Source organism: Furipterus horrens, unplaced genomic scaffold, assembly GCF_987537825.1.
Source record: "Furipterus horrens unplaced genomic scaffold, mFurHor1.1.pri manual_scaffold_10, whole genome shotgun sequence".
Lineage (NCBI taxonomy): Eukaryota > Metazoa > Chordata > Mammalia > Chiroptera > Furipteridae > Furipterus > Furipterus horrens.
Genome location: NW_028327180.1, coordinates 55,218,540 through 55,233,485, shown reverse-complemented (window position 1 = coordinate 55,233,485; position 14,946 = coordinate 55,218,540).

Below are 14,946 nucleotides of genomic sequence, written 5' to 3'. Positions count from 1 at the left end.
AAATCCAAAACAGGTTACAAGTTTATATTTTCCATTTACATTTATAAAAACTTCATAGAAGGTGATATATATTATAGCCTTTTAAATGGTCATAATTTTAAAATTAATTTTAAGAAAAAAATTGGAGTACATTTGTATGACTGTTTATCACAATATGTAATAAAGCAGATGTTTAGAAAATCTAAATACTATTTATCTAAGTACTTAAATTTATCGCGACATATACATTTAATATAATTGTTGTGCAGCTGTTATTAATCATGATTTGACAAATTTAATTATATGGGATATAGCATAAAATGATATTAAATGAAAAAGCAAGATATGTAACTGTAGTTGAGATAGTATGATCACAGTATTGTATATAATGTGACTATATATATACACACATAATAAATACACATAAAATAGATTTAATATATATATTTCTATACCCTGGCTGGTTTGGCTCAGTGGATTGAGCGTCGGCCTGCGAGCTAAGTGTCGCTGGTTCGATCTTCCAGTCAGGGCACATCAGAGAAGGAAAACTCTGACTCCAAAAAACCTCCGCTGCCTTGTGGCATACCTCTTCAGGGGAAAGGCTAAGGGAGTAAACCCCGACAGAAAATCCGGAGCCGGAGTCCCTAAGGCGGTTTGACGTTGTAGTCAACACCGGCAACTCCTGCGGCGCACCTGAAGCCAAGCCGTATTGACTCCGTCTTTCCCTTGGACCCTTCAGCTGCGAAGAGAGGGGGAGTCTGCTGCATGGGCAACAGCAGACCCTCCATATCACCCTGCCCAGGCTCTGTAGCTTCAGCTTCACTGGAGAGGACACTCCAGCGTCATTGCAAGATGTCGATTCAACACGGGAGGAGACAGATACCGTGTCACTCCCGAGTCGGACTGCACAGCCATTTTCGGCGGTGCAGATAGACTCTTAAGAAGCTACACCATCGTCTCTCGAGACGGACGGCTGCCGACGACGACGATATATTTCTATGTATATTATTTACACACATGGATTTAAGAAATGGGAAAATGTACCAAATATTTAACAATGGCTATTTCTCTAGCAGTAGAATTACAGGTAAGTTTTATTTGTATACATTTATAACTTTTCAAAAATGTCCTATAGTGACCCTGTATTTTATAGTGGAATTCAGGTCAATAGGCCTATCACAGCACTCAGGAGGTGAGGAAATGAGATAAAGGATGTCTGCATTTGATTTTTGACAAAGTATGGAAAGAATTTGATTGTTAGGCCTCAACTGACATTTGCAGCATAAGAAGCAAAGTTCTCCTGTTTTACAAGAATAATTTACCTGATCCAGCTACTTGATAACAGGCCAATTTGACCCCACATTCCCACCATAGTATATAATGTAAGGATGGGATGCCACGGCTCATGAGACTTGGAGCAAGTCATTTTCTCAGGGAGGTGGGAGTAAGCTGCAAGAATAATGCCAAAGACAGAATGATCTCATCCAAGGCTTCCTTCAGCAGCATCTGGGCACTGAGCAGTTTTCTGGGTTCAATAAAGGATTAGAGCACAGTGCTTGTTTGGAGAATTGTGACTTGAGACCGCATCAATATCATTCATCTTCCTCCCTCTTTAACTTTTTTTTAAAGTATATTTTATTGATTATATTGTTACAATAGTTCCAATTTTTTCCCCTTTGCTCCCCTCCGCCCAGCACCCCCGTTCCCCAACAATCCCCTCCCCAAGTCCATGCCCATGGGTCGTACATACAAGCTCTCCTGCCTCACCCTTTCATATATTCTTCTTCTTCTTTTTTTTAAAATAATTAATTAATTAGTTAAATATTTTAACAATAAAAAATAACAATCCCCCCCTCTCAGACTTAAGACCCTTTACAATCTTATAAAGGACAATGGACGAAGGTCTCGAGCTCCTCTAGCTGCTTCAAGCTGGACATGGTCGTCGTCCTACCTACCCTTGGGTCAAGAAATCCCTAATAAAAGTAGGGGTGTGGAGGGGAGGGTGGCCTTCCCACAAGGGGAAGGATCGTGCAGACTCCAGGTTGGTTGGCTGTCTCTGGACAACAGTATGCTTGGTTTAACAGACTGGCATCCTTGTTGTATTCTGGGGGCAACAGGGTTAAAGGACATCGTTCAACCCGTAACCACTAGATGACAAAAGACAGGTATTAATTTCTCAATGTCCCACATTAGGGAAAATAAGGGCTTCTTTGGAGGAAGGTATGCCAGGTACATCTCACCTGTCCAAAACCCTTTTGCCCATTATACTTAGTTTGGACTGAGGGAAATATTTTAGGTTTCCCCCCTCTCAGGCCTCTGGGCTCTTTCTGTCCAAGCCATTAGGATAGAAAAGAGAAACCAGTTTTAAAGTGAAGCCCACAGACCACCCCGTTCTTCACCAACCCAGCCACTTAGTTCAGCCAAACCATTGAGTCTCAGGAGGCAGCAATGCAGACAGGATTAAGTGAGGCCTATACGTACAGACAATCACTCAGGTAATGAGATCGTAGGCTTATGCCCTTTGAAAACAGAAAACACATGTTAATTTATGTAACATAACCCACATACAAGTCTCTAAATCTGTAGGACTGTCTTATCGGAAAGACATCCAGTTGCAAGGCATTTGACATTCTACTTGCCTGTAAATTAAACATCTTTGATAATGCCACAGACAAAGTTTAACTTTCAAATGAAAACAAATTTTAAATGAAAAGAAACTTTAAAGACGGTTAGTTGCACTACTTTATAGTCTACCACTGAGCATTGTGATCTTTGAATCGTGATTTTTTCCCCTAAGATTACCCTCCTTGTCATTAAAGGGACTGCATTAAGTCCATTTTTAATTTATCCTGTTCATTTGCATAAACACAACAACAGCAGAAAATGATCACTTATGATCTTTAGTTCTGCTTTGCTGGAACTTACTCAAGGAACATTTAGGGTGATCTTCAGTCTGCCCTTCAAGGCACAGAAGCAGATCCACATACCTGGCATTCAGCCTTGCCTGTAAACACCTGTCTTTTCCAGGTCCTCCTGGTTTTCCATTGTGCCTTAAGGTCCCTTCTAGCCATCTTTCAGGAAAACAACCTTCATTCCTTCCCTGGAAAGATTGCTATGGACTGCTCATCCATCCAAGGTACCAGACCTTTTATCTCGTGGACTTTTATTACCTTTGAAAGTCAGTCCCAGGTGCTCAGGGCTTTTTGGTAACAACCAAAGCCCAAGCATGTCTCCTTTAGGCATGACATTCCAGTCAAAGTCTTAGTTAAAAAAGAAAAAAAAAAAAAAACCCCTCTATTAACAACTGGTCTTATTAGTTTTATGCAAAGAAACTTAGGTCATTACTTAATTCTTTAGAATGCCAAATTCTGGAGGGATCAGATAGGGAGAAAAATATACAGTGTGAAGGAAAATCCTTGTCCTTCTAATATTCACTGAACTTGCATTTATATTCTTTATATTTTTCCCCCCACTAAAAAATTTTCTGTTTGTTTGTTTTTCCATTACAATTGTCTCACTTTTTCCCCCTCTTGCTTCCCTGCACCCTGCCCCCCCCCTTCTCCCACATTCAGTCCCCACCCAGCTGTCCATGTCCATGGGTCATTTATACATGTTCTTTGACTAGACCCTTCCCCTTCTTACCCCTTCTCTCCCTCCCATCTCCCCCTTTGTTACTGTTAGTTTATTCCTTGTTTACATACCTCTGGTTCAATTTTGCTCATTTGTTTGTGTTGTTCATTAGTTTCCTGTAACAGGTGATAGCATAAGGTAATTTTCTTTTGTTGCCTGGCTTATTTTGCTAAGCATAATTCTCTCTGGTTCCAATCATGTTGTTGCAAATGGTAGAAGTTCCTTCTTTCTTTCAGTACTTATTCATTGTCATTATCCCCCTTTGTACTCGTGTTCCTCTCTGTCTCTCTCTGTTTCTTCATCTTCTTCTTTTTTTTTTTTTCAGATTTAATGTGTTTTATTGATTAAAATATTACATTTGTGCCAATTTCCCTTCCCTCTGCTCCTCTCCACCCGGTGGCCCCCCTCCCTCCAGTTGTCCCCCCCTTTTAGATTATGTCCATTAGTTGTGCATACAGTTCCTCCCAACCTCTCTCCGTCTATTCCATTCCCTCCTACCATGATCCCCAACTCCTATATCATCTCCCTCCCTCTCCCCACTCCCCCTTCCTGTTGACCTCCCCCCAATATGCTTCCCGTACCCACAGTTCCTTTTCCACTCTCGTTGCCTGTTTAGTTTGCCTTTGTTTCATCTCCCTAGCTTCTGTTTTTTAAACCAGTCCCTTTAACATCTCATATAACAGTGGTTTGAATCTAATGAACTCTTTCAGTTTTATTTTGTCCTGGAAACACTTTCTCTGTCCTTCTATTCTGAATGACAGTTTCGCTGGATAGAGTATTCATGGTTGTAGGTTTTGGATTTTCATTACTTTGAATATTTCTTGCCAGTCCCTTCTTGCTTGTAGGGTCTCCCTTGAGAAGTCAGCTGATAGTCTAATTGGGACCCCTTTGTACATAATTCTTTTCTTCTCTCTTGCTGCTTTTAAGATTCTTTATCTTTAATTTTTGACATTTTGATTATAATGTGTCTTGGAGTGGTTCTCCCTGGGTCCAGTCTCTTGGGAACTCTCCTTGCTTCCTGGACCTGCAAGTCTATTCCCTTCCCCAAGTCTGGGAAGTTCTCCTTTATTATATTTTCACTCAATTTTTCAAGTTCTAGTTCATCTTCCTCACTCTCTGGCAAACCAATTATTCTTATGTTGGGCCTTTTATAGCTGTCCCAGAGGTTTCTGATCCTCTCATTGTTGCTTCCCATTTCCTCTCTCTGCATTGGTTGACTGCTTGTTCCTTCTCCATATTCCAGTTTGTTGAAATGAACTCTGGATTTTTTTTCCTCACCATCTGTCTCGTATGTGGTTTTGTTCCTTTCGTTATGAATGTTTTTCGCTTCTTTCATATCTTTTTCCTGCTCTTTTGTGAATTCTGTAAGCCACCTGATAACAATGGCCCAGAACTGAGCCTCTGACAGGTTTCTTATCTGTTCATCTGTCAGGTTCTCTATCTGCTGCCTGGTGAGCTGTGTCACCGGGATTTCTATAGTTGTCTGCCTCATTTTGACAGATGCTTTTTGTTTTCTTGGGCCGGCTGTCGGGGGCAGTGCCTGTGTACGCGTCATAAGTCAGCGACCGGCCCCTGTCTGTGACCTATTTCGCAGCCCTGTGGTGCTTTCTTTGGGGGCGGGGGTCCAAGATGGTTTCACACAGTTATTCAGCCAGGAGACCGGGATCCGTCCTCCCGCCCCCCTGGGCCTCACTGTTCAAGGCGATGCGGTGGGTGTTTTCCCCAGTGCTGGGGTCGCGCACTGCCAGGGGCTTGACTGCCTCCGGGCTTTTTTGCCGCCCCGCCGCTGACCGCAAACAGCGCTGCCCTCTTTAACTCTTACCTGCCCAAATGGCACCGCTGGTTTATAACTTCATATGTTGGGCTTCCGTGTAATTTTATTTTCTGGAATTTCTAGTTATCCTTTGTTTTGAAGTAGTTGTATTCCTCTCTAGTTGTAGAGGGAGACCTAGCGTGTCTGTCTAAGCCTCCATCTTGGCCGGAAGTCCTTCATCTTCTTAAAGCAGACCCTTTAGCATCTCTTACAATGCTGGTTTGGTGGAGATGTATTCTTTTAGCCTTCTTTTGTCTTGGAAACTCCTTATTTCACCTTCCATTTTGAATGAGAGCCTTGCTGGGTAGAGTATTCTTGGTTGTAGGCCTTTGTTTTTCATTGCTTGGAATATTTTTTGTCATTCCCTTCTGGCTTGTAGTGTTTCTGCTGAGAAATCTGATGATAGCCTTATTGGAGCTCCCTTGTATGTTATTAGTTGTTTCTCTCTTGCTGCTTTTAGGATTCTCTCTTTGTCTTTGAATGTTGGCATTTTAATTATGATGTGTCTTGAAGTGGGCCTGTTGGGGTTCATCTTCATTGGGACCCTCTGTGCTTCCTGGACTTGCATGATTCTTTCTCTCCTCATGTTAGGGAAGTTTTCTGTCATTAGTTTTTCAAGGAGGTTTTCTATCCCTTGCTCTTCTTCTTCTCCTTCTGGAATTCCTATGATACGGATATTATTACGTTTCATGTTGTCCTGCAGCTGTCTTAGAGCCTCTTCAGTCTTGTTCAGTCTTTTTTCATTTTGTTGCACTGTCTGTGAGTTTTTGTCTACATTGTTCTCCAGCTCGCTGATCCGATCTTCTGCTTCCTCTAGCCTGTTTTTAATTCCTTCTACTGTGTTCTTCAATTCAGAGATCGTATTCTTCATTTCCTCCTGGCTCTTATTGATAGCTTCCACGTCCTTTTTGATGCTGGTATAATTCTCAGTAAGTTCCTTATAGTTCTTCTGGAGTTCACTGTAGTTTTTCTGGAGTTCTTTGTAGTTTCCGCTGAGCTCATTGAGCTTCTCCATAATCCATGCTTTCAATTCCATATCTGGTAGTTGGCTCCCCTCTATTTCATTTAGCACTCTTTCTGGGGACTCTACCTTTCCTTTCGATGGGGGGTTGTTTCTCTGTCTCCCCATTTTTGTGACTCCTATTGTTTGTTGGTGCCTCTTAGAATGATCTGCACTTCCTGGATTTGCCCCTGATGACATCAGATCCTGTACCAGTCTGGCCCTAGGCAGCCTGTTGGAGACTTCCAGGGATCTACTGCCTTTGTCTGTCTCCTTTAGTTGTTAATCTATTCAATCTGTGATTAGCCATCAGGCTTAAGGACCGTGGGTGTGGCAGCTTAATTCCTGTAGGCAGGGCCTTTGCTTCGCCTCAGGCTGATGCCACTTGGCCGGGAATGGTCTGCCTGCAGCACTGGGGATGAGTCAGCCCTGAGACCCGGCCGGCCACTTCCCCAGCTCTCCCCTCAAAGCCACCACCCCAAACTCTCCCCAAGCATCTCCAGTCCTCTCTGCCTTTCCTCCGCTTGAGCCCAGGGTAAGCGGGGCCAAAATATTTTTGTATGTGATCCGCTTAAGAGCTCTTTTTCTCCAGCTGTTTCTCTCTGGCTAGCAAGAAACCCTGTGGCTTTTCGCTTTTCTCAGCTGGATACTATTTTACTTTCCACTCTGTTGCTGTAGGCTGGGAAGTTCAGCTGGGGGTTTAGACCCTGCCCTTCTCAGGGGGAATCCCCAGCTTCTGAGCTGTTTCTCAGTCCCTTCAGCTGCCACCCGTGTGACACCAGCCCTTCCGCGTCTCCGCACTCCCTACCGGTCACGTTGTGATGTAGCGGCCTTTTCTGTCTCTCCGTGGTTATAAGACTTCTCTCCAGCTGGGGTTCGGTTGGTTATTCCAGATGATTTCTCCAAAATTGCATTGTAAATTCAGACTAGTTCTGGGAGGAAGTTAGTGTAGCTTCCACTTACTCCTCCGCCATCTTGTTTTTCTTCTCTTTAACTTTTTAAGCCCTAGGAGAATTAGTTGAAAAGCCAGGTCTTTTTGTGGGTATTAACTTTAAGACCTCTACTCTGTCACTTAGAATCATAAGTCTCAGAAAACAGCTTCTAATTCCACTGTGTGTTGTCTTCTAAGATAATAATTAACAGATTCAGAATTGTTGTTTTATTATTATGTTTTGCTTCAAAGCCTGTCATACTGGGTGTGTGATTATTACAAGCCTTTCTTCTCCAATTAAACTAGTTCCTCCAGAGTCTGTGCACATGCACATGTACACACACATGCGCGCGCGCACACACAGCGCTCTACTGTACAGCTGTTGCTGCTTTGCCTTCCTCACTTGCCTGGCAATCTGAACCCGACTTATCCTGCAAGCCCTGAATCAAACAATATCAATCCACGAGTCTTTCCAGAACCCCCTGCAGTTGGGTTCTCAACTTGCACCACATCTGATGCCTACTGAGGAGCACCCTTAGCTCCAGGCAAGAGGACCCCTGCCTTGGCTTTTGGGTTTTGGAGACTTCCGCTGGCCATGGCCCTTTCCATGGGGCAAAGAGTCCACAGGACCAAAGGATCAAGGTGATATCCCTGCCTGGAGCCCATGCTCTGCCTTCTAGATCATGCTCTGGAACCCTGAATCCCCTGCCCCAAATGGCCGCACAAACACTTTCAGGACCTTTAGACCCTTCTCCTGGGCACATCCTCTCAGGGCAGACCACACCACAGGTGTGTGTACCCGAAGGTCAAGGCCAAAGGGCAGCTGTCTGGATGTACAGACTGCATGTTCACATGCGTATGCATGACCCTCAAAATGTGGGACAAGGGGGAGTGGGGAGAAGAGGAGATGTAGCCAGTGGCCAGGACCAGCTCACCCCTCCATTATGCTCTGTTGCTCTTGTTACAGTAACAAGGGAGTCCAAAAATCCCCAGAGCTTGCGGCTGGGGGATGGGGAGAAAGAAGCAGCTTTTGGAATGCCTCCACATGCCTGAGGCTGGTGGCTAGTGTCTTTCTTATGCAAAATGGCTTTAATGCATCCAAAGCCTCAGGTAGATGGGAGGAGTCTTGAACCAGGGGACAGTATGGAAAAGGCACACAGAGCCTACGTAAGGGTCTGTGAATAGTCAGAACTGTTTGCAACGCCCACTGCGTCAGAGGACGCAGTCAGGGATATATAAGCAGCTGCGGACATTTTAGCTCGCTGGCTTGCGCGCTCGCTCTCGGGCTCTCGCTCTCTCATTCTCTCGTGTGCTCCCTCCACGTGGCTTGGTGAAGGGGCCTTCTCCATGTGGCTTGGAGAAGGGGTCTCCAGGCTGCTTTAAGAGGCTCTCGCCATGCGGTTTTGAGAAGGAGAGGAGATCCGCGCGGTTTGCAGGAAGAAGGCAGTTTGCAAGGAGGCTGAGAATCCCGGTGGTTCTGCATTGAGAGCTGGAGGGCACCACAGCACAGAAAGGACCTCTCCAATCAGATTTGAGTGATTGGCAGCTGCTGGTAAAGCTGAACTGTGTTTGGAAAGTAGGGAAACGGTTTCTCTAACTTTCCTAAAACTAGCCTGGTTTGGAAGGGGGGGAGGCAAGGATATGTGTTTGTGGGTGTTTTAAAGGGCATAAGACTTAACAATAGAAACCCGCAAATAACTAAATCTATATAACTGTTAAATAAACAATTCTTTTTCTTTTCACTAAACTCTGGTATTGAGAGTTATAATTTTGGCGGCGGGCAATTGGACCCCTAACTAAAGAGCCCGTTGGTTTGTTTTCAATTGGAGCAGCCCAGGGGTTCTGTAACACTCTGATTGTATCGGTGGGCCCAGGCATAACATTCAGGTCCTTTTGCACATTTCTCTGGCTGATGACATTGTGCTCATGTGAGGTGTGGAATTTGGACCACTTGGATTAGAAGTGTGTTCTACTTCAAAGCAGCACACAAAATGAGCAGAATGGGCAAGAGCATTGATAAGCTTCATGAGATATAATTTCACTCAGTCCTAATAACCCCTTTGTGGGCTTTACTGTCTCCCTTTAAAAATTAGGAAACTGAGGCTCTGAGAAGCTGAATTTTCCCCTGGTCTCATAGGAGGGCAGAGACAGCATCATTATGACTGCATAGCTCACTCTTTCTTCACCCCACCTCCCCAGCATCTTCCTCATCTTTTGCCAGGGCATCCGTACCAACTGTCGACTTTAAACAGAAAGTCAGCCAGATATTTCTCAAACAAGTGGATGAATTCTGGAATAGCAACAGACTGCAGTCCAGAACATGCAACCATGGAGGTCATGTGCAAATCCACTGAACCAAAGGAGAGGAAACATTTATGGGGAAGAGGAGGAAGTTGGGAGGGCTGTTCCAGAGTTCTCCCTGCGGTGCTTGGCAATGAAGGAAGGGTGTGAGCACTCCCCCTTCTGGCCTCCTAACTTCATTTTAGGTGTGGATTTTGTTTACTGATATTTTTTAAACAACTATTTTCTAAAGAGTCACTACCGTGGGGATAATTTCCTGTTTGTAGGTCTACGATTATCGAGGGGAAAACTGGTTCTTAGAGTTAGTTTGCCAGTGACTGATATTTATAGGCTGAGAACTAATTTGAAAGACCTACCTAGTGGTATTAGTCTTGGCAGGAACTAGTTGGTGTGTGTGTGTGGGGATTTTTAGTATACGTATTCATGGGGGGATGGGGCGCTGGGGATTCCAAAGACTTTTGCACACATTGACCTTGCAGAGCTGAGCAATTTTCAGTTGCTTTTCTTGCCAATAACACTATTTCCCTTATCTACCATGGGACAGATCTTAATAGAGCACTAGTGTTCATGGTACAAGGTTAATAAGTACGAAAGGAAACAACTGTATACCTCTCTGGTGGATGAGGTTTCTGAAGAACAGGCATCATATACATATTGGATGATAAAATGTGAGAGTCAGAGGGCATTGTGGTCCAGCTTTCTGCACCACAAGGAACTGAATTACAGAGAGACAGCAAGTGAATTAGTAATTTGAGTGAACCTGGGTTTACTGTCTCATCACCCAGCATGTTTCTTGTACAATATAAAATTCAGTTTATAGATAGCAAGCCATTTGTGTATATATTTTAAAAATAATATTCAAGTCAGCCCTGGCCAATGTGGCTCAGTTGGTTGGAGCATCGTTCTGCAGCAAAGGGGTTGCAGGTTGGGTTTCTGGTCAGGGCACATGCCTAGGTTTTGGGTTCAATCCTGGTCCTGGTGCTTACGATTCTTGGTCCAGGTCCCAGCACCTTTCTCTCACATCGATGTTTCTCTCTCTCCCTTCTTCTTTTTCTAAAAGTAATGGGGGAGAAAAAGTCCTTGGGTGAGGATAAAATAAACAAAAATAATAATGTTGAAGTCCAAATAAAAATCTAGGACTTCCAGCCAAAATAGAGGCCTAGACAGACACGCTGCCTCTCCCTCCACAATTAAGAAGGACTACAACTACCTCAAAACTAGAGACAACCAGAAGTTTTAGAAAATCGAGCTGCATGGAAGTCCAACAAACAAAGATATGGAGAATACATGCTCATCCAGACAGGTAGGAGGGGTGGAGCCAGGGTGGAGAGGATGCAGTGTGGTGGTGGTGGTGGTGGTGGCAGCAGCAGCAGCAACAGCAGCAGCATCAGGCCAGTGGAAAGCACAGTCACACGCTTTAAAAAGTTGGGAGGGACACCCGGGGAGCGCTCCCAGCACCAGCACCAAACCAGACCACACCACGCAGCTCGTGGTCCCAGCGCTGGGGAGAATAAAGCCTCATTGCTTCTGACTGTGCAAACCAGTGGGGTTGGGGGTGAAGGCAGAAACTGCCAGACTCTCAGAGTCCGCTTGTTTAAAGGACCCCCACTCTGGGAATATCCGCAGACCCACCCACTCTGGGAATGATGGCCAGGCCAACAGCTAGAGAGGCACCAGGCCCATACAGAATTGGAAGAAGTGTTGGAAAAAGGGCAAGGGCTGAGCAAGCGGCATTGTTCCCTCTCATATCCCTCCTACACATACAGCACCACAACATGGTGAAACAAGACGCCCTGTACTGATGAATACCTAAGGCTCCACCCCTTACAACATAACAGGCGTGACAGCTCTACCTAAGACACAGAGGCAGGAACCTGTCAAGATGAGGAGACAGAGAGCTATGGCCCAAAAGGGGAATGGATCAAGGTTCCAGTGGGAGAACTAAGTGACAAAGAGATAGTCAATCTAACAGATGAAGAGTTCAAAACACTGGTGATAAAGATGTCACAGGCTTGACAGATATGCTTAAGTACAGCAAACCCATAAGGGAAGAAGTGAAGGCTATGCTAAATGAAATGAAGGGAAATACACACAAAACCAATGGTGAAGGGAAGGAAACCATGGTTCAGATCAGTGATTTGGAACATAGGAAGAAAAAAAACAGTCAACCAGTACAGAAGAAGGAAACAAGAATTGAAAAAAAATGAGGAGAGGCTTAGGAACCTCTGGGACAACTTTAAATGTGTCAACATCCGAACCATAGGGGTGCCAGGAGGAGAAGAGGAAGAGCAAGAAATTGAAAACTTATGTGAGAAAATAATGAAGAAAAACTCTCCAAATTTGACAAAGGAAATAGGCATACAAGTCCAGGAAACACAGAGAGTCCCAAACAACTAGACCCAAAGAGGACCACACCAAGACACATCATAATTAAAATGCCAAAGGTTCAATATAAAGAGACAATCTTAAAAGCAGCATGAGAAAAGCAGAGAGTTACCTCCAAAGGGTGCCTATAAGATTATCAGCTGACTTCTCAAAAAAAACTTTGCAGGCAAGAAGGGACTGGCAAGAAGTATTCAAGGTAATGAAAAGCAAGGACTTGCAATCAAGATTACTCTACCCAGCAAAGCTATCATTCAGAATGGAAGAGCAGATAAAGTGCTTCCCAGACAAGGTAAAGCTAAAGGAGTTCATCATCGCCAATCCATTATTATATGAAATGTCAAAGAGACTTAGTTAAGAAAAAGAAGATCAAAATTATGAACATTAAAATGACAACAAACTCACACCAATCAACAACTGAATCTAAAAAATAAAAACAAAATCCAACTAAGCAAACCAGAATAGGAACAGAATCATAGGTATGGGGATCATTTGGAGGGCTATCAGCTGGGAGGGGGTAGGCAGAGAAATGGGAAAAGGGTGCAGGGATTAAGAAGCATAATTGGTTGGTACAAAACAGATGGGTAAGTTGAGAATAATATAGGAAAGGGTGAAGCCAAAGCACTTATATACATGACCCATGGACATGAACTAAGGGGGCGTGGGGTTGTGGGAGGGAAGTGGGGTACTGGGCAGAGGGGAGCAGAGGGGAAAAAAATTAGGACTATTGTAACAACATAACTAATAAATTATACTGAAAAAAATAAAAGGAAATCTAAACATCAGGTCTTCAGTGAAGCAGGTCCCCGATCCTCCCAGGGGCACTCCTCTGAGGCATTTTGAGATTCATTGCTACAAAAGAGTCTTTCAACTCTCTCCCATGAAAAAGGTAATAATATTAGCAAAATTTTGTTCAAGGGAAGAAATTCAAGTGCATAATGAAGTTATCTCTTTGTTATTGGGTTTAAGGGAACAGTGTGCTTTGTCTGAATGGATAAAAATGAAAGATGACTTAGGAGGTGGGAATCAGAGTGCAGAAAATTTTAATATATTTTTAATATTCCAGAAACACATATGGCTTTATTCAATTGTAAGGTAAATAGAACATGAAATTTACCAGAAAAAAAGTAAAGAAGACAAGTGATGTCAGCTTTTCATACTCCAACTATTAATAAATTCAAGAGAATTAAATGGAAGTAACTCTCCTTTAAAGAGTGTATTTTCTTATGAAAACTGGAAAACAACATGTGGCACTTCAAAAACTAAACTATGTAAACTACAGTGAAACTATAATGCTTCTTAAGTCTTTGTCTAAAGAAATGAGAGGTGGATCATATTTAATAAGGTTTAGATATGCTCACTTTATCTTCCTGGAAGTATAATTTTATTACAATCAGATTTATTGAATTTTATGTGATTTTACTTGCATCTTAATACCTCTTCAGATAATATAATTTACCTGCACATTTGGCATGGCAACATGCTTCTTCCTGATTTTAACTGAACTTGGTCCAAATGTCAATCAAATCAAGCTGGACATTTCTTTGAATATTCATTAACTAATGTGTCTGGCACGTGTCAGTTTTCCTTTATTTTTAAAATAAGATAATTTAAAGAACTTATTTACTACAAATAAAATATATCCAGCCCACACACACCTTTTTAAAATTTATTTTTATTAAATTTATTGGGGTAATTGGTTAATAAGATCATGTAAGTTTCAAGTGTACAATATTATAATACATCACCTGGATATTTCATTGTGTGCTCATCACCCAAAGCGAGAACCCAAGCCACTCAAGGAGAGAAAAAAAAAAAAAAAAGTATGGCTTTGCGCATGTGCTTGTGCTGCAGAGTAACGGTAACTGCAGATCCCCTGCTAGCTGGGGCTGTTGCCTGTCTTAGGTCAGCGAGAGCTGCAAAGTTCCTTACCAGTTCTTTGCTGATTCAGGTGAGCTGGATGGTAAAAGGGTGAATGCAGAGTTACTGATCAGCTGAGTTTTTTTGTTTCTGGTTTTGTTTTGTTTTGTTTTGCTTTCCTATTTTCACGTTTCATTTAAAAATCCCCAGGTAAAAAGATAGCGAGCCATGAGCTTAAAGAAATTACTGGTGGAGGGGTGAGTCAGCGGGTGCCAAAGGACCAGGAATTGGTTCCTGGGAGAGACTGTCCCCCTCTCCCTGCAGAGAGGAGGCAGCAGGGCTGCTTCTGGGACAGAAATCCTGTCCGCCCGTCCGCCCGTCCGCCCTGGCTGCGTGAGGGCTGTGGGGCGGAGGCTCTGCACGGGGGTCCAGGTGAGTGTGCGAAGGAGCCAGGCGCAGGCGTCCAGCAAGGCCCAGTGGGTGGAAGCAAATCGCCGTCAGGCTCGGGATGAGCAGAACCCCCACTTCTCCGAGCGACTCCCGCTTTTTTCACCTGTTCTAACACCAGTATCCCCACACCAGCCAACTTCCCTTGTGTATTCTGGGAAATAACCTCCGAGTTAACAAGTGTGTTTTTAACCCCGTATTTATTACCCCGAGTTAGGGGGAAGAGGGTTTCTGTTCTTGCTTGCTTTTATGACCACCTGTGAGCTCCTGAACTTGGGCTTTCCACAGCAGCCTTTGCCTGGGAGCCCGCCTCAGCGCCCAACCCCAGAGTCCTTCGAAGTCAAGATGGGTCCCCGCTCCTTACACTCCTACCCAGGTGCCTGTGGTTGGTTTGCAGCTGTGGAAATTCAGGTTTCCTACGCTGACCATGGCCCCCAGCCTAGATTTATGCGGGACCCCCCCGCCCCCGCACCGCTGGCGCACTGGGCTTGATTTTTACGCCTACACAATTCGCAGTGACCGCCACTTGTAAAACCCTTTCTGCAGAGCGAAGCTTCCCCCTCCCCCCCAAATCTTCCCCCTGTACCCCAGCAGCCCACCTGG